The sequence below is a fragment of the Stenella coeruleoalba genome, assembly GCF_951394435.1.
Source record: "Stenella coeruleoalba genome assembly, chromosome: 6".
Lineage (NCBI taxonomy): Eukaryota > Metazoa > Chordata > Mammalia > Artiodactyla > Delphinidae > Stenella > Stenella coeruleoalba.
Genome location: NC_137151.1, coordinates 84,384,824 through 84,408,801, shown reverse-complemented (window position 1 = coordinate 84,408,801; position 23,978 = coordinate 84,384,824). Strand labels below are relative to the sequence as shown.

The window sequence follows — 23,978 nt, the reverse complement described above, 5'->3', positions numbered from 1 at the left end:
ACATTTGTTCCTCGGAATCCCTCAAAGGCTCATGGGTTGGCCATATTAGGTTTATCTGCAAGTAAGAGAGTGTGTGTTTGAGGGGGGCTTGATTAACAGAGTTAATCGAAAGTCTGGGCCCCCAACTCCGAATGCCCAATTCCCTTCTCCACTCCACATAGCTAGCCAAACAACTAGAGGTTTTTCCCTCTGGAGAGGATGAAACAGAGGTTCTTGAGCCCTAGAGCAACAGGAACAGTTGAGAGTAGGGGTGCCATATTGAAAACAGGGGGCATTAAGTGAACATACACATCCTAGATTCAAGCCCTGGCCCCGACTCCAGCCTCCATCCCACTTACCTCGCTAGGTTCCCAGAGGCTGGCAAGGCTTTTATCCTCCAAGGCTTTCATCCTCCCAGAGGCTGGCAAGAACTGGAAGGTTCTTTGGGGAGAATCTGACTAGCCCGAGGGAAATGACCTCTCAATCCTGATATTGAAGCCTCCCCAACTAAAGAACCCAACCAAATCACTCCACACAGGAGTTCAGAGTCTTATCTAGCCCTGCCACTAAATATGAGCAGTCACCGAGAATTACAAGGTATTTGAGGAAAGTCTCTTCCAGGAAAGATAGAACCGAAACAAAAAGGGGAAAAAATCAATATGGAGAAAATAGAAGCTCTGTGAGGAGGAAAATATTTTTTAAAATATATTATTAATATCTATAGGAAAAGAAATGCAACTATGAAACAAAAGATAATACATATTTTTTAAGGAGGAGGAGGAAGGAATAAAAGGAATGCTTGAATGAAAAAAAAAAAGGTATAAAAATGTGTTATAGAAAAAAGAGCACACGGACTTCCCTGGTGGCGCAGTGGTTAAGAATCCGCCTGCCAAAGCAGGGGACATGGGTTCGAGCCCTGGTCCGGGAAGATGCCACATGCTGCAGAGCAACTAAGCCTGTGCGCCACAACTACTGAGCCTGCACTCTAGAGCCCGTGAGCCACAACTACTGAAGCCCACGCACCTAGAGCCCGTGCTACACAACAAGAGAAGCCACTACAATGAGAAGCCCATGCACTGCAATGAAGAGTAGACCCACTCGCTGCAACTAGAGAAAGCCCACATGCAACAATGAAGACCCAACACAGCCAAATAAATTTAAATTTATTTTTAAAAAAAGAAAAAGAAAAAAGAGCACAAATGAAAAATTAACAGATGATGTGAAAGGAAAATTTGAGGTGACTTAGAAAAAACAAAAACAACAATAAACAGATACCTCGACCTCATGTCATATAAAAATCAATTCCAGATGAATTGTATATCTAAAAGTAAAAGATAAAATAACATAATTTTTAGAAGAAAACACAGAAAAACATCTTGAAGATCTCAGGATAGAAAAAAGATTTATTAAATAGGACATAAAAAGTGTTAAGCATTAAGGAAGAAAAAAATAAATTGGAGTACATTAAAATCAAGAGCTTCTGTTCATAAAAAGGCAACATTAAATCTGAAATGGCAAGGCAAAGAGTAGGAGAAGGTATTCTGGTGAGGGTGAATGTTATATATATTTGACACAAGAATGTATCTGATATATAAAGAATCCTTCTTAAAATTTATAGGTAAATATCAAGTAGCCCAATAAGAAAAATGAGCAAAAGACTTGAACAGGCACTTCACAAAAGAGCTTATGCAAATGGTGAATAAATATATAAAAAGATGCTCAACTTGACTAAAGTGAGCAGTGAAAGCAAATTAAAACCAGAATGCAATAATGTAACATACCTCCAAAATGGGAAAAATAAATAAGACAAATAATACCAAGTGTTGGTGAGGATGTGGAGCAACTGGAACTCTCATATATTGCTGGTGGGAGTGTAACGTGATACACTAATAACTGTTTGGGAATAGCTATTAAACCTGAATGTATAGCCCATGACAAGTCTAAGGTATGTATATTAAATAGTAATATATTCACCAAATGATATCTACAGAAATGTTCAGGACAATTTTAATAGCCTCAAACTGGGAGCAACCTGTCCACAGCAGAATACATGAGCTGTGTTATAGCCATACACTGAAATGCCATATAGCAATAAAAATGAAAAAACTACAAACATGTGCCATGACAAGGATAAATCTCACAAACATAATGTGGAATGAGAGAAGCAAAAACCAAAAGAACATATACTACATGATTCCACTGATACAGAGTTCAAAAGTTGGCAAAACTAATTTATGCTATTATAAGCCAGGTAGACTTCTGCTTCTGAGAAGATGAAGTAGACATACTTTTCCTTACTGCTCCTGCTAAGTACAACTAAAAATCTTGGACATTATATATAAAACAAACATAGAAGACTCTAAAACGTAGGCAGAAAAAGGCAGACCTGCTGGGGGCCTTGATACCCAAAGAACAACACAACGATGAGTGGGGCTAAAGAACTCAGAAACATTAATGAGGATGGACCAAAAAAAAAAAAAAAAAAAAACTGGGCCTATCCAGCCAAAGAACCAGGAAAGGGCAGCCTAGAAAACCAGAAAGCTATAGATAATTGCTCTATTCCAGTTAAGTAACACAGAGAAAGAAAAGCGTGTCCTACTCCCACCTCTACTAGCAAAGGCCAAATGGGGAACCTAGACTTCCACCTTCACCAGCTATAACAGAGCACCCCAACCCTTCAGCTGAGTTGGTGTCAGAGAAGGTCAAGTATGGAGCTGAGACTTTCATCACTGCTAGGTGGTAATGAGGCCACATGCCCACAGCAGTGTCAGTGGAGGCCAAATGGGGAATCTGGACTTCCACCCCACCTGTCAGATTAACAAGGCACCCTTTCCCCACTGAGGTGGTGTCAGAGAAGGCCCAGTGAAGAGTCAGAACTTTCACTACCACCCAGCAGTAACAAGATTACTCCCCCTACCTCCACTGTGGTATCCACGGGAGGCCATGTGGGGAGCAGTAAAAAGGCACTCCTACCCCTCCCAGCCAGGGAGGTATCAGTGGACACCTAATCATGAGCCAGAACACCCATCTCTACTGCAGGCGTCAGCACAGACTGAGTGGGGAACCTGGACTTCTACCTCCATCTGGAAGTAATGAGGCAGCGTCTCCCATTCCCTTGCCAGAGCAGTGTCAGAAAAAAATCCAGCTAAAACAGAAGGCTTAAGTAAGATCCAGAGTCTCACAACATAAAACCCAAAGTGTCCAGGTTTCAATTTAAAAAACCATCATACCAAGAATCAGGAAGACCTCAAACTGAGTGAAGAAAGACAGAAGATGCCAACACCAAAATGAGACAAACGTTAGAATAAGGTAACAAGGATTTTTAAATGGCTATCAAAAATGCTTCAACAAGCAATTACAAACATGCTTGAAACAAATGAAAAAAATAGAAAGTTGAGGCACAGAAATAGAAAGTCTCAACAAAGAAATATAATATATAAAGAAAAACAAAATGGAAGTTTTAGAACTGTAAAATACAATAACCAAAATATGAAAAACTCAATGCATGCACTCAACAGCAGAATGGAGGAGAGAGAGGGAAGAATCAGTGAGCTGAAAGAATAATAGAAGTCATACAATCTGAACAACAGAAAGAAAATAGACTGAAAAAAATTAACAGAGCCTCAAGAACCTGTGGGACTATAACAAAAGATTGAACATTCATGTCATCAGAGTCCTTGAAGGAGAAGAGGAAAAGGGCAGTACTGAATTACTCAAAGGAATAAAGGCTGAAAACTTCTCAAATTGGCAGAAGACATAAACCTACAGATTCAAGAAGCTGAATGAATTCTAAACAAGAGAAACCCACACCAAGACACATCATAGTCAAACTATTAAAACCAAAGACAAAGAAAAAATCTTGACGGCAGAGACAGGAATCACAACTTACCAACAGGGGAAAAACTATTCAAATGATAGCAGATTTTTTATCAGAAACCATGGACACCAGAAGGAATACAATATTTTTTAAATGCCAAAAGAAAAGAATTATCAAGTGAGACTCCTGTATCCAAAAAAAACGTCCAAAACCCAGAAAACTATGGACCAATATCCCTATAAACACAGACACAAAAATCTTTAACTAAATGTTAGAAAAGAAAATTTAGCAATATGTAGAAAGAATTGTGCATATGACCATGTGGGATTTATTCCAAGGATACAAGGCTGGTGCAATATTTGAAAATCAATCAATGTAATCCACCATATAAACAAGGTAAAGAAAAAAAAGTATCACGATCCTATTAATTGATGCAGAAAAAAGCATTTGACAAAATTAAACACTCATTCAGGAAAAGTCTCAGAAAAACAGGAATAAAGGGGATCCTCCTTAACTTGATAAAGATCGCCTACAAAAACCCACAGAGGGGCTTCCCTGGTGGCACAGTGGTTGAGAGTCCGCCTGCCAATGCAGGGGATATGGGTTCGTGCCCCAGTCCGGGAAGATCCCACATGGCACGGAGCGGCTAGGCCCATGAGCCATGGCCGCTGAGCCTGCACGTCCGGAGCCTGTGCTCCACAACGGGAGAGGCCACAACAGTGAGAGGCCCACATACCGCAAAAAAAAAAAAAAACAAACCCACAGGTAACATTACACTTAATGTGAAAGACTGAATGCTTTCTCTCTAAGATAGGGAGGAAGGGAAGACTGTCTGGTTTCATCATTCTTATGCAACTTTGTGTTGGAAGTTCTAGCCAGTGCAATAAGAAAAGAAAAGGAAACAAAAGGCATACAGATCAAAAAGGAAGAAACTGTCTCTATTTGCAGTTGGCATGACTGTCTATGTAGGAAATCCCAAAAAAGCTACAAAAGCTTCTAGAAAGAAGAAATATTTCAGTATAAATTAACAAAACATGTACAGGACTGTATGCTGAAAACTACAAAATGCTGATGAAAGAAACTAAAAATTTAAATAAATGGAGAACCATACCATGTTCATGGGGTGGAACACTCAACACAGTAAAGACTTCAATTATCCTCAAATTTATATACAGTTTTAACACAGTCCCTATCAAAATCCCAACAAGATTTTTTTGTGGATATAGGTGAGATTACTCTAAAATTTATCTGAAAAGGAAAGGGAACTAGAATAGCTAAAGCAATTTTGAAAAAGAAGATTTATTACTTAGCCACATACTAATCACCACTATGTGGTACTGGTGGAAGAACAGACACATAGATCAATGGAACAGAACATAGAGCCCAGGAATAAATCCACAAAAATATGTCCAAGTGATATTTGACAAAGATGCAGAAACAATTTGATGGGAGAAAGATAAAAAACTTTTCAACAAATAGGGCTGGTGCAATTAGTCATCAATAGGCAAAAAATGAATGTCAACCTAAGTCTCATACCTTATATGAATACTCACTCAAAATGGATTCATGGATTTAAATGTAAAACTGTAAAACTTTTAGGGAAAAAAAACCTAGGAGAAAATCTTCGGGTTCTAGTGCTAGGCAAACGATTCTTAGACTTAACACCAAAAGCATGACTCAAAAAAGGAAAAAATGAAAATTAGACTTTATCAAAATTTAAAACTTTTGCTCTGTGAAAGCCTCTATTAAAAGAATGAAAAACAAGCTATGAACTGGGAGAAAATATTTGCAAGCCACATATTCAACAAAGGGCTAGTATCTAGAATATGTAAAGAATTCTCAAAACTCAACAGAAAATATACCAAACAATCCAATTAGAAAACAGACAAGACATGAAGAGACATTTCACCAAAGAGAACATACAGGATATACAGATGCAAATAAACACACGAAAAGATGTTCATTGTCATTAACCGTTAGGAAAATGTAAATTAAAAACATGATACATCACTATACACCTATAAGACTAGCTAAAATAAAAATAGGAACACCACCGACTTCTGACAAGGATAAAGAGAAACTAAATCCCTCATACACTGCTGCTGGGGATGTAAAATGGTACAGCAACTCTGCAAAGCAGTTTGGCAGTTTCTTATAAATCCAAACAACGTGACTACCACGTGACCCAGCAACTGCACTTCTGGGCAGTTATCACAGAGAACTGAAAACTTATTTTCACACAAAAACCTGTACACAAATGTTTACAGCATCTTTATCAATAATAGCCCAAAACTGGAAGCAACTCAGATGTCCTTCATGGATGAATGGTTAAACAAACTGGTACCTCCATATCATGGGAAATTGTTCAGCAATAAAAAAGAATAGGGCTTCCCTGGTGGCGCAGTGGTTGAGAGTCCGCCTGCCGATGCAGGGGACACGGGTTCGTGCCCCGGTCTGGGAGGATGCCACGGGCCGCGGAGTGGCTGGGCCCGTGAGCCATGGCCACTGAGCCTGCGCGTCCGGAGCCTGTGCTCCGCAACGGGAGAGGCCATAGCAGTGAGAGAGGCCCGCGTACCGCCAAAAAAAAAATAAAATAAAAAAATAAAATAAAACAATAAAGTAAAAAGGAATAAATGATTGACACATACAATAACCTGACTGAATCTCCAGAGAATTATGAAGAGTGAAAAAAGCCAATCTCAAAAGATTATCCACTGTATGATTCCATTCATATATCATTCTCAGACTGACAAAATTATTGAAATGGAGAACATATAAGTGATTGTCAGGGGTTCAGTAGCGAGTAGAGGTGGGAGGAAAGAGGCGGCGGCTACAAAAGGGCAACGTGAGGGATCTGGTGGTGATAAAAATGTTCTGTATCTTGACTGTATCAACGTCAGTATCCTAGTTGTGCTATTATACTAAAGTTTTGCAAGATGTTACCACTGGGGGAAAGTGGGTACTGGATAAATGGTCTATATCTGTATTATTTCTTATAACTGTATGTGAATCTATAATTATCTCAGAATAAAAAAGATTAATTTAAAAAATTCAAGATAGTAATTACCCTTGGGTAAGGTAGTAGCTAGAAGGAGTTCTGGGGTCCTGATAATTTGGGGGTTTTGGGGTTTTTTGTTTTTGTTTTTATCTGGATCTTTATTAAATGGAAGTATTCACATTATAAAAAGTCAGCGAACTATATTATTTTTCAACAACAAAAAAGAAACTTAAAATATGAAGCGAAAAAGAAAAGAGATGAAACTAGCAGAGAAAAGACAAGACAAATATAGGATCACCCAGAAAGTCAAGTACCTAAAAAACAGGAACTCCAAGAGAAAAATAGAGAAAATTGAGAGTTAGGAATCTTTTTAATTCAAGAAAATTTCTCAGAACTGAAAGATATATGAGTTGTCTGAAATGACCACGGAGTACTTAACACAGTGGATAAAATACATCCAAGCCAAAGTACATCATCAAGCTTTCAGAACATTAGGACAAAGAGACGACCCTACAAACTTTCAGAGAATAAAATGTGTCACATACTAAGGATCAGGGACCAGAATGGCTTCAGATATCTCAACAACAACACTGGAAGCTGTACTCAACCCAATTATCATTCAAGTTTATAGGTAAAAGAAAGACATTTCACATATGCAATTTCTCCAAAAAAAATGTACCTCTCATATACCCTTTCTCAGGTTGTGCACTGCCAAAACAAGGGAATAAAACAAGAGAGAGTAAGACATGGAATTTAGAAAATAAGAGAACTAACATAGGAGAGAGGCAAAGGGAATACGGCATGCTGGTGACTGGAGATCCCAGGATGACACAAAAGGCGGCCAGTGTAGCTGGGTCAGGTGTGCAGGCTCCAGGAGAGGCTTTGTCAGCAAAGTGACACCGGCAGAATACCAATAGATCTGAATGTCCTAAGAGGAAATTTAGACCACTGGTGAAGAGTTTAGGGATGAATTACTGGTAAGTTTAGAGAAAGGTAAACAAAACACTACAAGAAAACAAAAAGTTGCACAAGAAAAGAAAAATAATCGTAGTTTACTACATGTCTCAGCTTCGATCACATAGTCATACTAATGTAAGGAAGGGCTACTGAACTAACCAAAATTGCCACGTAACTATATGGGGAAGATAGGGAAATGAGAAGGCTGAATGGGCACAGAGAGCCGGGACAGCATGGAGATTAACTCTGTATCTTCCGTAGTGGGAAGACAACAGATAATGCCTACATTTAAAAATCATGAATTAAGAATACAAGCTTTTTATTTCAAAATGCACTGGTGAATATCAAAATAATCACCTTAAAGACAGAGAATGTAGTTGCCTCTGGGAGGGAAAATGAGGAGGGATGTTGTAGAAGTCTGATTTAAAAAAAAAAAAAGAAACAAGTTTTGTAAACTTGCTAATTTTTTTTTAAAAAAGCTTTGTACATGCATAACTCACCTAAAAAATAAAAATCAAAGCTAAAAAAGAAATATGCAGTCACATGGGCTTTGTCTTGGTACAAGATAATCAAAAGCAGCTGCTAGTATCTTTCTCTCACAGACTAAAAATAGTTTTCAGAATTGTACAGAAGGAATGCTGACTGCATGAATTCTTGTCAGGTGGCTTTTATTTAATTATCCTCCATAAGTCAACTGCTGCTTCTATAACAAGTAGGTCAGAGAAGAACACAAAGTTACCTTTAAAAAGCATAATTCCCGAATTGTTCAAGTGATGATGAAGAACTGAATCAACCCCCAAATGCTCATTCAAAGCTGCAAAATATATTACATTAGGAGGTTGATTTAAACCTTGATGAGTGACTTCCCCTAAACCACTCATTCCTCTCCATCTGATTCAAATGATTTTTAATTATCATAGGTTATGCAAAGTTTCTCTTGTTAACATGAGTCCAGATGTTAAGTAGTTGTCAAAATATCAACAAATGCAAAGTAGTGAAGAAAATGTTCCTGTAATATGGCATTCAGTACCTTTTATATGAATGTCACATTCAATAACTTCTATATGAATTTCAAATCTAAAAATACAAACAAACAAAAACTTTTAGTTTCAACTCTGGACATTAAGTGTTTAGACTCAATATTTTCAGGTCATATTTAGATACTGATGAAAAGGAACTGAAATAATCACATTGTGAACAGAGAAACAAAATAAAGTATAACTACAGTCATCTACGTAATCAAAGTATCAGGGACAAAAAAGAAACAAATGAACCCCCAAAAAACCTCTGCATTTTAATAAAATTAAAATATGTCCCAAAGCAGGGCATGCTTTGGATGACTTAGATTACATTTAATTTGCCATAAGGATTGATAGAGTAAGTATAAGGAGAAGTTAGAATATTTACATGCTGTATGAAGTACTTAACCTGTTTACAAATCTAGGGGAGACTTTTTTTATTTAATAGTCCACCAACATGAACCCATTAAGCTAATATTTTGTTTTAAACTTCTGAATCTTAAAGATTTTTTTAAAGAAACTTTAAAAAAGAGAGAAGACATTTCAAATTATAAACAGAAATAAATCTATGAATTTCTCTAGAAAAATCTATATTACAGGTTTGCAGTTAATCCTACTTGGATAAGAAGGGCTTTTGTTTGTTTTTTAGAAAAGCTTTCTCACTTGGCACTCTCTAATGATAGCAATCAACATCATTACTGTGAACATACATAACACAGCCTTTTAAAACGTGGAAGGGCATTCATTCTACTGGTACCTACACTGAGTCATTAAAAAACAGCAGCTATTTCTGAATTATTGATGAGGGGTGAAGAAATCATTCTTGTTAAAATTGATAGCTTTCTTCATTAAATATTTAAATTAAAGCTGCTCAAAATTACATTGAGTTATCCACAAATACATGAGTATGGAGACGGATTCAACTTTTGAAGAAAGAAAATCTTAAACCTGAATATATTCCTTGGAATAATAATTGCCAAAGGTCAGATCTGCCAACGCTATGATAATGTGTGCTCTAATGTATCAGTGACATAACTACCAGTGATGGAGAGGAAACAATCCCTGGATTACTGGGACATTCCTCCTGGCACCACAGCTATCAACACGATGTTGCCCAGAGACCAGGACTGAAGCTGCAAAATGGGGAAATCCACTTCCTGAACCCTCAGAGCTATAGCTCTACCCTGTCAACTCTTACTGACCACTCTCTATGCTTCTGAGCAATGTGAATCCCAGAGCAGAACTCTAATCACTGCTGCAGTGTATTCCCAACATAGACATACAGAAGCTCCTCTAAATGAGCCTTCGCATCCTGGTATTTACATACTGTACTGTGAACATTCAGTTCAACCCCCAGCATTTTCCAGAATAGAGCTTTCCTCAGAAGCACAGCACTCAATTTCAATTCCAACACATCTTTTCTCAATAAGGATTGCTTTAGCATCTGCTACACATTGAGCCAATGTCATGAAAAAGAAATATAAGGTTGGTTTTACAACAGTTACACATGCTACAAGGGCATTAAGGTGTGCAAAGGTGAATGACTATTTTGGAACCTTCCTCTTCCTTTTGCAGCATTTTGACGTGGCTCCTTTATGGCTACATCAGATTGTGAAAGAATCAAACTAGCTCTAGTTTTGTCAGCCCCGATTCTCCGGAGTCTAGTTTGAGCCCTGCAGGCACTCAGTGCTACACCCACAGGCTCCCCACAGCTGCTAGCGACAGCATTCCACTTGGACTGAAACTCTTCCCAGAACCCAGAACCTGCTGTCCTCGTCATTCTTGATGGACCTTTCCCAGGCTCACAGCAAAACCTGTCTGCTAGGTGACAAACTGATCCATACAGTGGTTAATTCACAGCCTGTGGTTGTCCCCCTTGGACAACATTTTTGTATTTTAATAAGAGTTTTCAGTGGGCTATATTATTCTCACTATTATTACTAACTACACCACCACAACACTTAAATAACACTTGCTATGGGCTTAAAATGTACTAACTCATTATTCCTCACAACAGTTCTCTGGGGTAAACATGATTACTTTCCTCACTTTACAGATGAGGAAACTGAGGCACAAAGAAGGTAAATAATTATCCCAACGTCACACAGGGAATATGCAGCAGAGCTGGGATTCAAATCCAGACAGTCTGTGCTCTTAGCAGGTACTGCCTGTCAACCCACTGTGCCGCTTACTAGACAAAGAGGTCTTGGGCCTCGAAGACTTTATAGTTGACAAGGTGAGCCCAAAACACAAGGAAGATTTAAATGACAAGTCAGAGGAATAATACAAGAGAAGTCACAGAACACTGCATAATTAACCAAAAATGTTACTGATGACAGGGGTGCTTCTGGAGTTCAGAGTAGAGAGTCCAAACTCCAGATGGGAGTTGTCAAGAGAATGAGGGACTCAACTTGAACCTTGAAAGATGTGTACGATTTGCCTTAGACAAAGGATGGAAAAACTACTCCAGGATGCGGGAAAGAAAAGACAGCAGGAGATCCTTACAAGGTTAATACTGGGGCTGAAGGGCAAACGAGGCTAGCAAACAGCAATAGATTACAGATGCCCTCAAGTATCAAGCTGAGGGATGACTGGGTAGAATACAAAATACTACATCAGAGAGTTATAGTGAAGATAAAGACATGCTTTCTTTTTTAATCCCACAAGCATGAATTTAACACCAACCATTAGATGGGATGCATGCTTGGTGATCAATAATTCAAATGGCGTAAAGACGTAGTCCCTGCTATCAAATCCAGTGGAGAGAGAGAGGCAGGGGTCTCTCCACAACCATGACCTGCTGTGCCCAATGTTAAAATAGGTGCAAGCACGGGTGACACAGGAGTCTCTGGGGTGGGGCCTTAAGGGGAGCCTTAGCAGATGAGTAAGCGTAACCCACAAAGGAGGACCATGGAAGGTGCTGATCAAGAAAGGCCTTCTGCACAATGCCAAGGGGTTCCTGAGTCGGGAGTGAGAGACTGGCCGAGATTGGGATCCTAGCTCGGCCACTGTCGAGTTCTGTGGCCTTGGGAAAGCTTTTAATTTCTCTAAGTCTTACTCTTCCTCATATACAAAATAAGGAACATCATAATATTTTTCCGTTAGGGTAGCCGTGAGGATGAAAAAGGACAATGTGTGTTGAGCTCTTAGCACAGTGCCTGATACGTAAGAACTTGGGCGTATTAAGTGTTTTGAGCATAAAGGGGAGCCTCCAAAGAGAACTGAACGGGAGAGTAGAAGGGCCACATTTGTATTTTACAAAGATCATTATAGCTTCAGTGTGGAAAACAGACTGGCAGGGTTCTGCCACTGCAACCTCTACTAAGGATTCCCTAACATCTGACCTTCTATTTTAGTGTAACACTAATTGCAAATACTGATATCCTGTGATGGAATCATTTTAGACAGTACTTTATGAACTGAATCTAAGGCAATTTTTTATAACATCTGGAAATAGAATAAACTTGCAGTATTTTCCTAACTCCTTCCTCTACCTCTGAAGACTACTCCCACACCTAAGCTGTTGCATGACATAGGGGTAATTTTATTGCTCTTTTTATAGATATTTCCTGTTTGCCCAACTAGATTATAAACGCTTTGAGGGAGGAATCCAGTACTTAGCATACTGCGCTTTACTCTTGTAAGCTCTCAATAAATATTGGCTATTTTTGACAAATACCTGATGGCAAAATACACATAAGATTTTACTAAAGCTTAAGGTGACAGACATTAATTTTAGGAAGTGCAGAGAGAAGTCTCAGTTGCTCTCCTGGCTTTGACAAAGCACCGCCTCTTTGAGCCTCCCTTTCCTCATTGTAAAATGGAGATTAAAAACACAAACCAGAGTCAATTAACTCTCAGAGGGGTTCTAGGGCTTAAATGAAATAATGTATGAAAAAGCATTTTTCTAACTCAAAAGCAACATAGCAACATTCGGTGGTGGTGGTGGCTGTGATCTCATTCCAGGGTATGATATTTCATTACAATGCTGGGCCTTATTTTGTAATCACTCCAAAAGCATTCTTCCCAAGTTTTTCATAATCCCTGGCACCACCCTTGAACCCCGGAACCCAGCTAGCATTTTATCCATCACGGCTCATGAATTTACATCCATATCCATTTCCACGACCACAGCCTAGCTGGGAGGTGGGATGGGTGCACAGGCTTATTAGAGAACACATTGTTGGCTTATGGACTAGAATGATAATTAAGTATCCACGGCAAGAAATAACTATTCATTTAAAATAGAGCCCCCTGGGACTGAGTGAACTGATGAGGATGATTATAATTTTTGTGACTTTCTGTTTGAATAAAAAAAAAAAAAAAATCCCACAAGGACTCAGAGGCAAAAAATATACAAATCAATTTTCACTGCAAAGTAAAGGAGCTGTTACAGTGGAGGATTACTGGACTGAATGTCAATATTATGACATAGTATGAGTGTGTTTCCTGTTTGGTAATTGCAATCATTGTTGCTTTTGTTGTGGTCATCCATTTACCATGCTTGGTGTCAGTCTATTTATCTCTTGTAAAAATAAAATACTGTGTGTGTGTGTGTGTGTGTGTGTGTGTGTGTGTGAAAAAATAAAAAAAAAAAATAACCAGGTGTCTTTGGGCAAGTTATGTTACCACTCAGGTCACTGTCCGCACCTGGGAACAGGGGCACAAGCCCAGCCTATTTCACTGGGCAATTAAGAGGATTGATTGTGCTTAGAAAGGGTGTCACGTCATAACTAAGAGGGTGAGCACGAGAGGCTGAAAGATCAGTTTTGAAGCAATTACTAGCCACATGGCTTTGGCCAGGTTTCTAACCTCTTCACCTCTTAGGTTTTACATTTATAAATCTGTAAATCTCATTCGCACTAAACTCTTAGGATTGCTGCAAGGAATAGATGAAAACAATGCATGTGACAGGTTAATAGGGCTGGTACATGGTAAGCTCTTAATAAATGGTAACTTTAAGAAAAAAATAAAAAAATAAAATTTAGCCCCCTGGGACTTCCCTGGTGGTCCAGTGGTTAAGACTCTGCGCTCCCAATGCAGGGGGCCCGGGTTCCATCCCTGGTCAGGGAACTAGATCCCGCATGTCCCAACCAAGAGCTCGCGTGCTGCAACTAAAAAGATGCCACAGGCTGCAATGAAGATCCCGCGTGCCTGTGCCGCAACTAAGACCTGGCACCACCAAGTAAATAAATATTAAAAAAATTTTTAAATATAGGAACAGTTTAATTATATCTGTAACATAATAAATGTGAAAGAAAGGGGACAAAGCCGACTCTATTTCCCTTCACCTACTAAGATGGTAAAAAGAACAAATTATTTCCATGGGGGGTGGGGTGGGAGCGCAGGGGCGTGGCATAGACTTTAACCCTAAATGTGGTTTTAGTAATAAAAGCCAAGGGGGTTTTCACTTTCACTTTGTGGAAGATACATTTAAATGTCAATAAAAAATTTGTAATGTAGGTCCTTAGACCTTATCAACCATCATGGAAGCAGATTTCTATTTATTCGTTTTAGGCTTTTGATTAAATATTGTGCCAAGAGCTTATAGTATAAATTTGAAGCAGGCCCCCGAACCTCGTTTCCTTCTACCTCTCAAATAAACTTCCTAATACTACCAAATGTCAAATAGAAAGCTAGTGGGAAGCAGCCGCATAGCACAGGGAGATCAGCTCGGTGCTCTGTGACCACCTAGAGGGGTGGGATAGGGAGGGTTGGAGGGAGATGCAAGAAGGAGGAGATAAGGGGATATATGTATATATATAGCTGATTCACTTTGTTATAAAGCAGAAACTAACACACCATTGTAAAGCAATTATACTCCAATAAAGATGTTAAAAAATAAATAAATAAAACAAGCCCAGTGTGAGGAACAAGTAACAGTTCATAGTACAGCATGGAAGAAAAAGGTTTTTAAAAATATATTTATATCTTGTTTCTGCAACTAAAAAAAAAAAATCCAATAGGTGTTGAAAATAGGAAGTAAAATTAATTGAATATGCTGCTGCTGACACTCTGCATTCATTTGTCAAGAAGGAAAACAATGTAAGGATTTAAGGGGGCCACAGAAACTTTGGAAAAATAGAACCAGTGCATAGTCATCTCTCTCTAAACCAAAATCAATAGCCAGACACGGCAATGAAATTGTTTGTTTAAAATAACCAAACTCCTGAACGGCCGGGTTTCCAATATTCATTGTACTTCAATTGCTGAAGCTTAGAAACCATTTCCCCACTGAAATAATCTTACAAATAGGGGTGGTACTCAGATTACTGAACCAAGAGTGCCAACCTCAGTGTTACAAAGCACATAACTTTTAAATTGGGGAAAATTCTTTCTACTTTGCAATGTGGAATGCCGGCAACAGGTCTCGAAAGACAAGCCCACCCAGAGCTTCCCTACCCACTCCCCTCCAGCCATGAGCCACAGAAGCGGGCATGGACTCACCCGCCACTGGCTTCCTCCAGGGCAACAGTTCTAGCCTGTGGGAGCTGTGGAGTTACTGCCAGTGGTCTTTGAAAGCACTGAATAAATGTGTCATACATACATGTTCCACTCATTTTCCAATGTATATTGATGCTACCATCATACATCTATTTCTCTAATAAATGTTTATGCAATTCTTATTAGCTTTCCAACATTATGCAGTTTCTCAGATTGAGAACCCTACAAGTGCAATTATTTTCATGTGGGAGCCTGAGAACTATGCCAGCATTTCAACGGTGTCTTCAAACACCTTCTAGGTAATAGAACAGGTACCGGGTTAGAAGAGGAGAGAAAGAGGGAAGGCTGGAACCTGGTCAGCACGGGCACAGGCCACAGTGAAAGCAGAAGCCACAGCAAGTCACCTCTTGTCATTTGAAAACTGTCTCTATTATCAAATTATTTACTATTTTAATGATTATAGACACAATTTTTGTTTCTTTGCCAAGAAGTTAACACAGAAAAATCTCAGCTTTTCTTTTTCGTTTCTTATCTTTTTGAAGTATAAAACAAAGACTTTTTTAAAGATTGATATTGAAAGCTATGTTATTTACTTAAAGTTTCAGATTTTCCTCTATAAATTATTGCGTGCTATACTTGAAAAGCAATTTATACAGAATATATATGAGTAAAAAAGAAATTAAAATTCTATTAAAATGTTTTTTGGCTTATTTTTAAACCTAGTTATGTGAATATTTGTTCTATACACACAGACACACATTCAATTTTTTTTTCAAATCTTTTCAGAAAAGGACTTGGGCAAATACAATTAGTATAGGACTATGGGTCCAAAATCTAAAACTACTAGGAACACAGGAAAAGTAGACTGTGGAAAAATAAGAATTATAATGAGAAATAAAAATACAACTCCAGGTATTGGTACTGTAACACTGGGTTAGAGCACCAGTACACATATTATATATGTAAAATAATGCTCTATTTATAATGGGTGCTTGATAAATGCTTATTCAACAAAAGACTGGCATTATTATGTAGCTATTCTGGCACTATTAAGACACTGAGAAACTTAAGAGGCTTAAAGAGTATACAGTCTATCTATAAGACAAGGCATTCTAAACAGAAATTTATAGGTGTTTCTTTCTCAGACATATCTTTTACGAGTTTACAATCTAGATGAAAATACAGACCTCAAAGTTTAGGATACATTCTTCTATAGACATGTAGCTACTGTCAATGACTTTTCTTTATATCCCTTAAGCACACTATAGTCTAAAATAATCATTTATATCCTAAGCACATTCCAGCATATGTAATCTAAAATTATCTTGTTTCTTATGCTGTTAGGACTCTGATAAATTGAGAGGTACCAAGTGCTATCAGTTTCTTTCAGAAAAAGATTTACTACCTCGGCCATTAAAGAAACGAGATACTTCAATAAACATGCCATACTAATATTTTTGAAAATGAAAATATTCAATGCTGGTAAAGATGAAGATCGATAGTCACTCTCATCAACTGAGAATAGAAGAATAGTCTTTCTAGAAGGCAAGGATTTAAGTGTATGGATGTTTACCATAATGATCAAAACTGAAACAAAGTGAGCAGTCAGTAATAGAAACAGTTAAATAAATTATGGTATGTCCACATGAGAGAAAAACAGAAACTTACATCCACAGGATGGAAAAACTGAAGTTAATTAATAGAACTTAAATAGAATTAATAGAATATGGGAAAATGCTCATAATCTGTGCACTGCATTAAGTGAAAAAAAGCAAGACACAAACCTGTATGTATTGTAAGAGTTTATATTTGTAAATCTATGTACTTCATACAAAATATACTTTAGAAAAAGATATGAAAATAATACCAAAATATTACTAGGAGTTATCTCTCAGAAGTAAAATTAGGAGTTACTTTAATTTTTTCTTAGACTTGACTGGATTTTTCTCCAATGAGCATATATCACTTTTAAAATATATGTTTGGGACTTCCTTGGTGGCACAATGGTTAAGAATCTGCCTGCCAATGCAGGGAACACAGGTTCGAGCCCTGGTCCAGGAAGATCCCACATGCTGTGGAGCAACTAAGCCCGTGTGCCACAGCTACTGAGCCTGTGCTCTAGAGTCCGTGAGCCACAACTACTGATGCCCGCGTGCCACAACTACTGAGCCGCGCACCTAGAGCCCACGTGCCACAACGAAGAAAAAGCCACCACAATGAGAAGCCCGCACACCACAATGAAGAGTAGGCCCTGCTCGCCGCAACTAGAGAAAGCCCGTGCGCAGCCACGAAGACCCAATGCAGCCAAAAAATAAGTTTTTGAAAAAATAAAATAAATAAAATACATATTGTAAAGGCATTATTTGAAATATAAGGTATCTGAGTGATAACTGGGACACCCTTGACCCTGTAGTTCCTGAAAGGTCACCTGGAGTTGCTCAGCTGAAGTCCGCCTATCCTTGTGCTGTTCCTGCTCACCAGCAGGAACAAGTGAAAGGGCCAGTTACAAGAGCTCTGAGATATGGTTTTTTTGGTTTTTTGGTTTTTTTTTTGCGGTACGCGGGCCTCTCACTGCTGTGGCCTCTCCCATTGCGGAGCACAAGCTCCGGACGCGCTGGCTCAGCGGCCATGGCTCACGGGCGCAGCCGCTCTGCGGCATGCGGGATCCTCCCAGACCGGGGCACGAACCTGTGTCCCCTGCATCGGCAGGCGGACTCTCAACCACTGTGCCACCAGGGCAGCCCTGAGATACTCTTAGAGATATTACACCTTCAAAACACAGGGAACCTCATTAATGGGAAATAAAATTTAAAAGTGTGTCATTTTACCCCTTTGATACTCTTTTATTCAAACTCCCTCATAAAGGTGAGTGTGGGGTCTACCTGTTCATTAGCTAAACACAATTCCACAGAAAGCATTTTGAAATAGAAGAGAGAAGGCACCCCACACAGCTACAGAAGCTTGGCTATGGTGCATCACATCAGTGCACTTCTTTAAAAAGTCACAGATAGTGTCCACGTCGCTCTGTATGGTTCTGCTTTAAGTGTTTAGTGTGGGGCTTTGGGGCTTGGCTGTGTTGAGAAAGGCCTTATTTACCTTGGGCCAAGTGTGTTCTACCTTAACCTTGGGCCTAAAAAAGCCCAGAGCAGTTATAAGAGAAGAATTCGCCACATGGCTTATAAGGACTCACTCCTCCTCTGTTCTGGGGCTCAGAGTTCCTCTGGGAGTCCTGGACTCTACTGCTCCATTTCCGCTCTTCACCCCACAGTGGCCACGTGGGGAAAGTGGGGTGGGGGGCACCCAGGTCTCTCTACAGAACCACGCAGGGAGTTACTACTAGTCTAGGCTTCTCGTGCACTTTCACCAGGCACAATTAACCACAAATCAAGTTTGTTGAGACAACACCAGTTCCTCTTTCCAATTCCCCTTTTATCCCCAACAAATCCACACCAGAGCTCCCTTGGCCACTGCTGACTCATAACGTCCCATCTCCCTCTCCCCCAAGTTCCACTCTTGGTCTCACATCAAAACATTTCCTCAGAGTCATTCAAAGCTGGACTTCCCTGTTTTCTACTTGCACATCATTCCCTGAATTTGTCTCCCCTACTCAAACACAGGCCAGAACAAATGTCAAAAAAGATGTCTCGGCCATCCTTTACTCAATCCTCTCTTATATCTCTGGAATATGGTTTTTGTAAGAGCCTAGATCTCTTCTCATCTTTGCCCCATTCTCTCCCATTCCTAAATACAGCAGGACCACCAGGTCACAAGGTAATACAGGCCAGTCATTCACATTTCCAAACCTTAACATCTCTTCAACACAATCATCAGCACATCTATGGCTCAGCCATATTCACATTACAGTGGACAAAAGCAGATGAAAGCTACTTTTAATACACAACATTTGGGGTATTTTTGTTGGTGCTGAGGTAGCGGTGTGTGTGTGTGTGTGTGTGTGTGTGTGTGTGCGCGCTATTTAGAGCCACAAACTAGCAACCTGAGTTGCAATAGCTATAGCAGACACATATTAATATACAGGTTCAAAGTTTAGGTGTTCCACATTTTTTATTTGTTTTGGTTTGGTTTAGTTTTCTATTGGGCTCCGCGCCAATAAATCAATATCTTAGCAAATGGCTCTGATAGTTTCCAAAAGCTACGCAGCCAAGTAACTTAATTTAAACAATGCCATTTTACAAAGCAGTAAATAAGTGTCTTATAAATACAGAGAAGGAAAACCAGCTACAAAGCAAAGTTACTGAAACCCAACAATAGGGCTAAGTACTGGATAACATGTCATTCAGGATTTAGGACAACAAATCAGGCTGACACAGGCATTCTCACCCTCCAAAATGCCAGTAAAGTAGAATAAATGGCCAAAGACAGCTAATGTTGGGTAACTAAACATGGAGGAATCATATCCAAATGGAATGTTCCTGATGGAGACATTAAGGGTGTTTTCTTTGCCCCACACAGAATTCACAGCAGATGGGTACGTCTGCATTTCCCAGGAATCCAAAATGCTGTGCACTGGGAAATGACACATTCATTTTGCTTTGAGGAAAAGGTTTTACCAAAACTGGCTTTGTACTAGGGTAGGATTTTGCACTTGATTTCTGGGTTTAAAGAGAACCTACTGAGCAACAAAGTTTCCTAAATCAAAAGCCTGAGACTTCCCTCAGCCCAAAACATAATTAGAACCTTGAATGAAACGTTGGATGACATCTAAAATTGTCAGAATATCTCTTCTGCAAAATAATTTTACAATTATGTTTTTCTCGTTATTGCCTATTACGTTTATAATGAACCAACCTTATTCACTTTTCCTTTGGGTACAAAACACAAGGAAGAATGTGTTTTCTTGATTCTGAAAAGTCTGAATGTATTTGATTCTGGATTTCTAAGTCTGAGCAGGAAAATGTATTAATTTTTAAGGATTCTAAGCAATGATTTTTATTAGTATTACATAAAACAGAATTGTGGGATTTGTATATATACATCTGTATGTATATATACACATCAGACAAGATTATGTACATATATGCACATGTATATGTATCTATACATATATATGTTCAGATATGCATCAGACTAGATTAACTTGACAACTTCCTGCTCCTAAAATTATGTTACTAAAAATAATTACACCTGAAGTCATCCAGAATGCCGTAATTTCAGGAAATGACACAGCAGATAAATTTATTTCTCCTACTCCTACCTTCTACATAAAGAACAATTACGCTTCCAAAGACAGCCACCACTAGCAAGAGCAGGAAGAAATTCTTATCACCCTATCCAGCAGGTAAATTGGGGTGTGTGCACCAAAGCATTCTTATTGGGGAGGAAAATTGGGGGTGCTGTAGAACACCCTATAGATACTGTTAGAAAAGGTAAAACTTAGTCATCCAAGACTGGTCACCCTTTGCTCCTACACATGCGATTCCCAGAATACCACCTTCCTCTTTGATCTCCTGAGTCTCATATTTCACTTCTCTAACATTACAGAGTTTAGGCACATTCAATTTTTTTCTTATTTTTGATTTTTATTAAGTGAATCAATTCTATTCCTTTTGTTTCTCTTTTTAGTTTCTATAATAAAATAACAAATGCTTGTTGCAAAAAAAAAAAAAAAAAGCTTTTTAAGCCCAAACATAACTTTATAAGGTAAAAAGTAAAAGTACCCTCTTTTCTTTACCATCTGAACCCACTTCCTTCAGGAAGCCACTGTCAACAGTTTGGAGACAACAAGGTATACGTGTGCTTGTATGATGGTTTGTATATAAATCTCTTCCTTTTTTCACTTACCATATCATGATTTTTTCCCAAGACAATGTGCCAAAGCAGCTAACAAATACATTTACATCTATTGCATTTCTCCCTTTCCCTACAATGAGACTGCTAAATCAAGATGTACTGAATATCAAAAGAAGTCAAACAAAAAACCTGTCAGCCTAACACTAAATATATCTGGTTATATTCATTTTTACACTTGCCTTCAACCTAAAAATGGTGAGAACAAATGGGTAAACATACATGCGTAAATATATATGCACTATATAGATTATCTTACACAGATAAATGTTAACATATGTAATGTATGTATGTTGCAATGAAATTAATTTTCAAAGGCAAGAAGCAAAGGAAGGCACCTGTGTAGGTGGTGAGACTTAATGGGTCCTGAATAGGGAGGGACACCGTGTGGAAATTTCCTGGGCTTTGGAGCCAGAGACACGGGGTCAAACCTAACTCCACCTCTTACTGATTATGTGGTTTGTGTAAGTTCCTTAACCATTCGAGCTTCCTTTTCATCATCCATAAAATGCGACAAGACTTATCTTACAGAGATATAGAAATCAAGTGTTTAAGATGGTGTCTTGAACATACTAAGTGCTCAAAAAGTGCCTTATTACTGTTAATCATCCAGAAACTATATATGCTAGACTTGGTGATCCAATACCTCATATCACCAAATACCTGCAAACCTTGCTGTTTCGTTTATCTTTGTGTTTTGGTTTGCCTTCATGTTTTTACATTTACCTTATTCATACAGATACAGAAAGTGCCTTAGAAATAAATTACTGTAAACATGCTTAGTAGCTTTAATGCATTATTGAAATATGATCCTTTCTCCTCCTACTCCCCCAGCCCTGGGCTCAGCAGCAATGTCCCAGCTTCCTCCTAAAAGCAATCTTAAGTTTTACTTGCAACTTGTGGTAAACACAAGCGATCTGACTACCACAAAATAACTGAAAATATCTTCCGTGTCTGCTGATGACCATCAGCTTAAAGTGTCAAAAGCCGACCTTCCCAGTGAGGCGACTTCCTATCCTCTCCTTTTACTTAACAAGGCCATCAACGATGCATACACCTTTAGCAGACTAGTGGCCACGTCTTGGGGAAGAGATGCTCTGCAGACACCAGAGGCCTACCAAAAACACATCTGCTTTTATCACATGTCATTGGTCAACTGTACGTCCACCCACCCTTTACATTCATTTATTTTGAAAAGGTTAGATTTCCAGAAAATCCTAAACTTCTAGAACAATTAGGGGGAAGCTTGACCACTGTACTATCCAACCATCTCCTTTTACAGGTGAGAAAACTGAGGCTCAGGAAGATGTGACATGCCCAACAGCATAAAAATATTTAGACACCAGTCGGGATTAAAACCTCAACTCTTCGAGGTTCTTTTCTACTACTAATAGGCAAGATTTTATCTGTTCCAGTAGCTCTGTAAAATGTTTAACTATTAAAGATTTTCGGATGAAAGGAAATGTTTGTGGTTGCGAATATATGTGGGAGAGGCGAAATGCACCGTGTGCTGGCCTCCAGGGTAACGAATCCACCTGCCTGTCCACGTGCAGATGGGATAAATGAAGGGGAAAATCGCATTTGGAATTTTTCACCCTCCTACTTAAATTTACAGGGAGCCGTGTAGGGGACACAAAGGACCCCAAAGGACTAGAAACCCCGACTGTTATCTCATAATGGCTCTAGGGACATGTTAGGCCAGGCTGAAGTAAAGCAGCACGGAGGCGGGGAATTTCTCCCAGGATGATAGCAGGCAAGGGAAAGAGGTATTTTGCGTATTTATTCACCTGGGTAAGCAGACGCTGTCAATTTCCTCCTCTTGCCACCCAAGGAGCTACGTCCCTGCACTCGGATTGTCTGGTGTTCTCGCCTCCCTTTCTCCCGAGGACGGTTATGGCAAGGGCGCGAGTGCGGCCGGGCCGACAAGGGCCTGGGCACTGGGGCGCAGCCCTCACCCGGCTCCCTGGCTGCTGCCGGCGCCCGGCGACGGCTTCCTTGGGCAGCGCCTTTGTTTTCCCGACTGCAATTACGTTTGCGGAAGTGCTGCTCGCGCCGGGCGCACCGGGGGTGCAGGCTGTAGCTGCCCTCAGCGCCCCAAAAGATGACAACCGACTCGGGATCCAAGGGGAGGGAGACAGTAGCAGGCGAGCGGGACTGGGAGCGGAGACACCCCCCCACGCCCTGAGGCCAGGCCCCTCCTCGGAAGCCTTTCAGCGACTGCAGGTGTGAGCGCCGCAGGGGGCTCCTCGCCCTCCGGCCGGGCCCGGCCCCTGCAGGGGAGCCCAGGGTGGGGCTACCCCGCCGCCCCGCCGAGCGCGACCCCTTCCCCCTCGCGCCGGGCTCCGACTCACCTGCGGCGGGCGGCGACGGCGGCGAGAGCTCAGCTGCGCGGGGCGCGGGGAGCCATCTCCCCCGGGCACGGGGCGGCGGCTCCGGGCGCCGGGGCGGCGGCTGTCGAGACGGCGCTCACCATCTCGGGCGGGTCACTGGTTCCTCGGGAGCTGCGGCGGGGCGGGGCGCGGCGGAGGGATGCGGGCCGGTGGGGGGACCGGGAGCGGCGAGCCGAGCGTACCGGTCGGCGCGACCTTCTCTCCTCCTCCTCCTCTTCCTCTGGCCCGGCTTCCGCCGCTCGCTACCGGCTGGACCCGTTTCAGGGCTGAGCGCCGAGGACCCGCCGCCAGGTGCAGCGCTCCGCCTCCTGCGGCGGCGGCGGATGCGTCGGCGGCTGCTCCTCCCGGCCTCCCGCCAGCCCTGGCGGCCCCGGGGGACCCGCCGCCCCAGCCCTGCCGGGGAGGCGCGCCACGAAGGGGGAGAGCAGACGCGAGGGTCTATCCCCAGGTCCCCGCACCCCGGCTCCCGGCTAAAAGCCTCCCACCCCGACCCCAGGCAAAAGATGCAGGCCTAGCTCCGGGGGGAGGGGGCGGAGAGTAGATGGCCGGCTGGTTGGGAATTGTAA

General features: G+C 40.6%; 1 protein-coding gene across 1 annotated transcript in view; it reads right to left on the bottom strand.

The window, feature by feature from the left end:
* Positions 1–23,219, bottom strand: part of MFSD6 (major facilitator superfamily domain containing 6) — a 71,882-nt gene extending 48,663 nt beyond the window's left edge. Inside the window, exon 1 of the mRNA XM_079924046.1 lies at positions 22,810–23,219. The gene's annotated coding sequence lies outside the window, so the exon portion shown is untranslated. The remainder of the gene's footprint in view (positions 1–22,809) is intronic.
* Between the last annotated feature and the right edge of the window lie 759 nt (positions 23,220–23,978).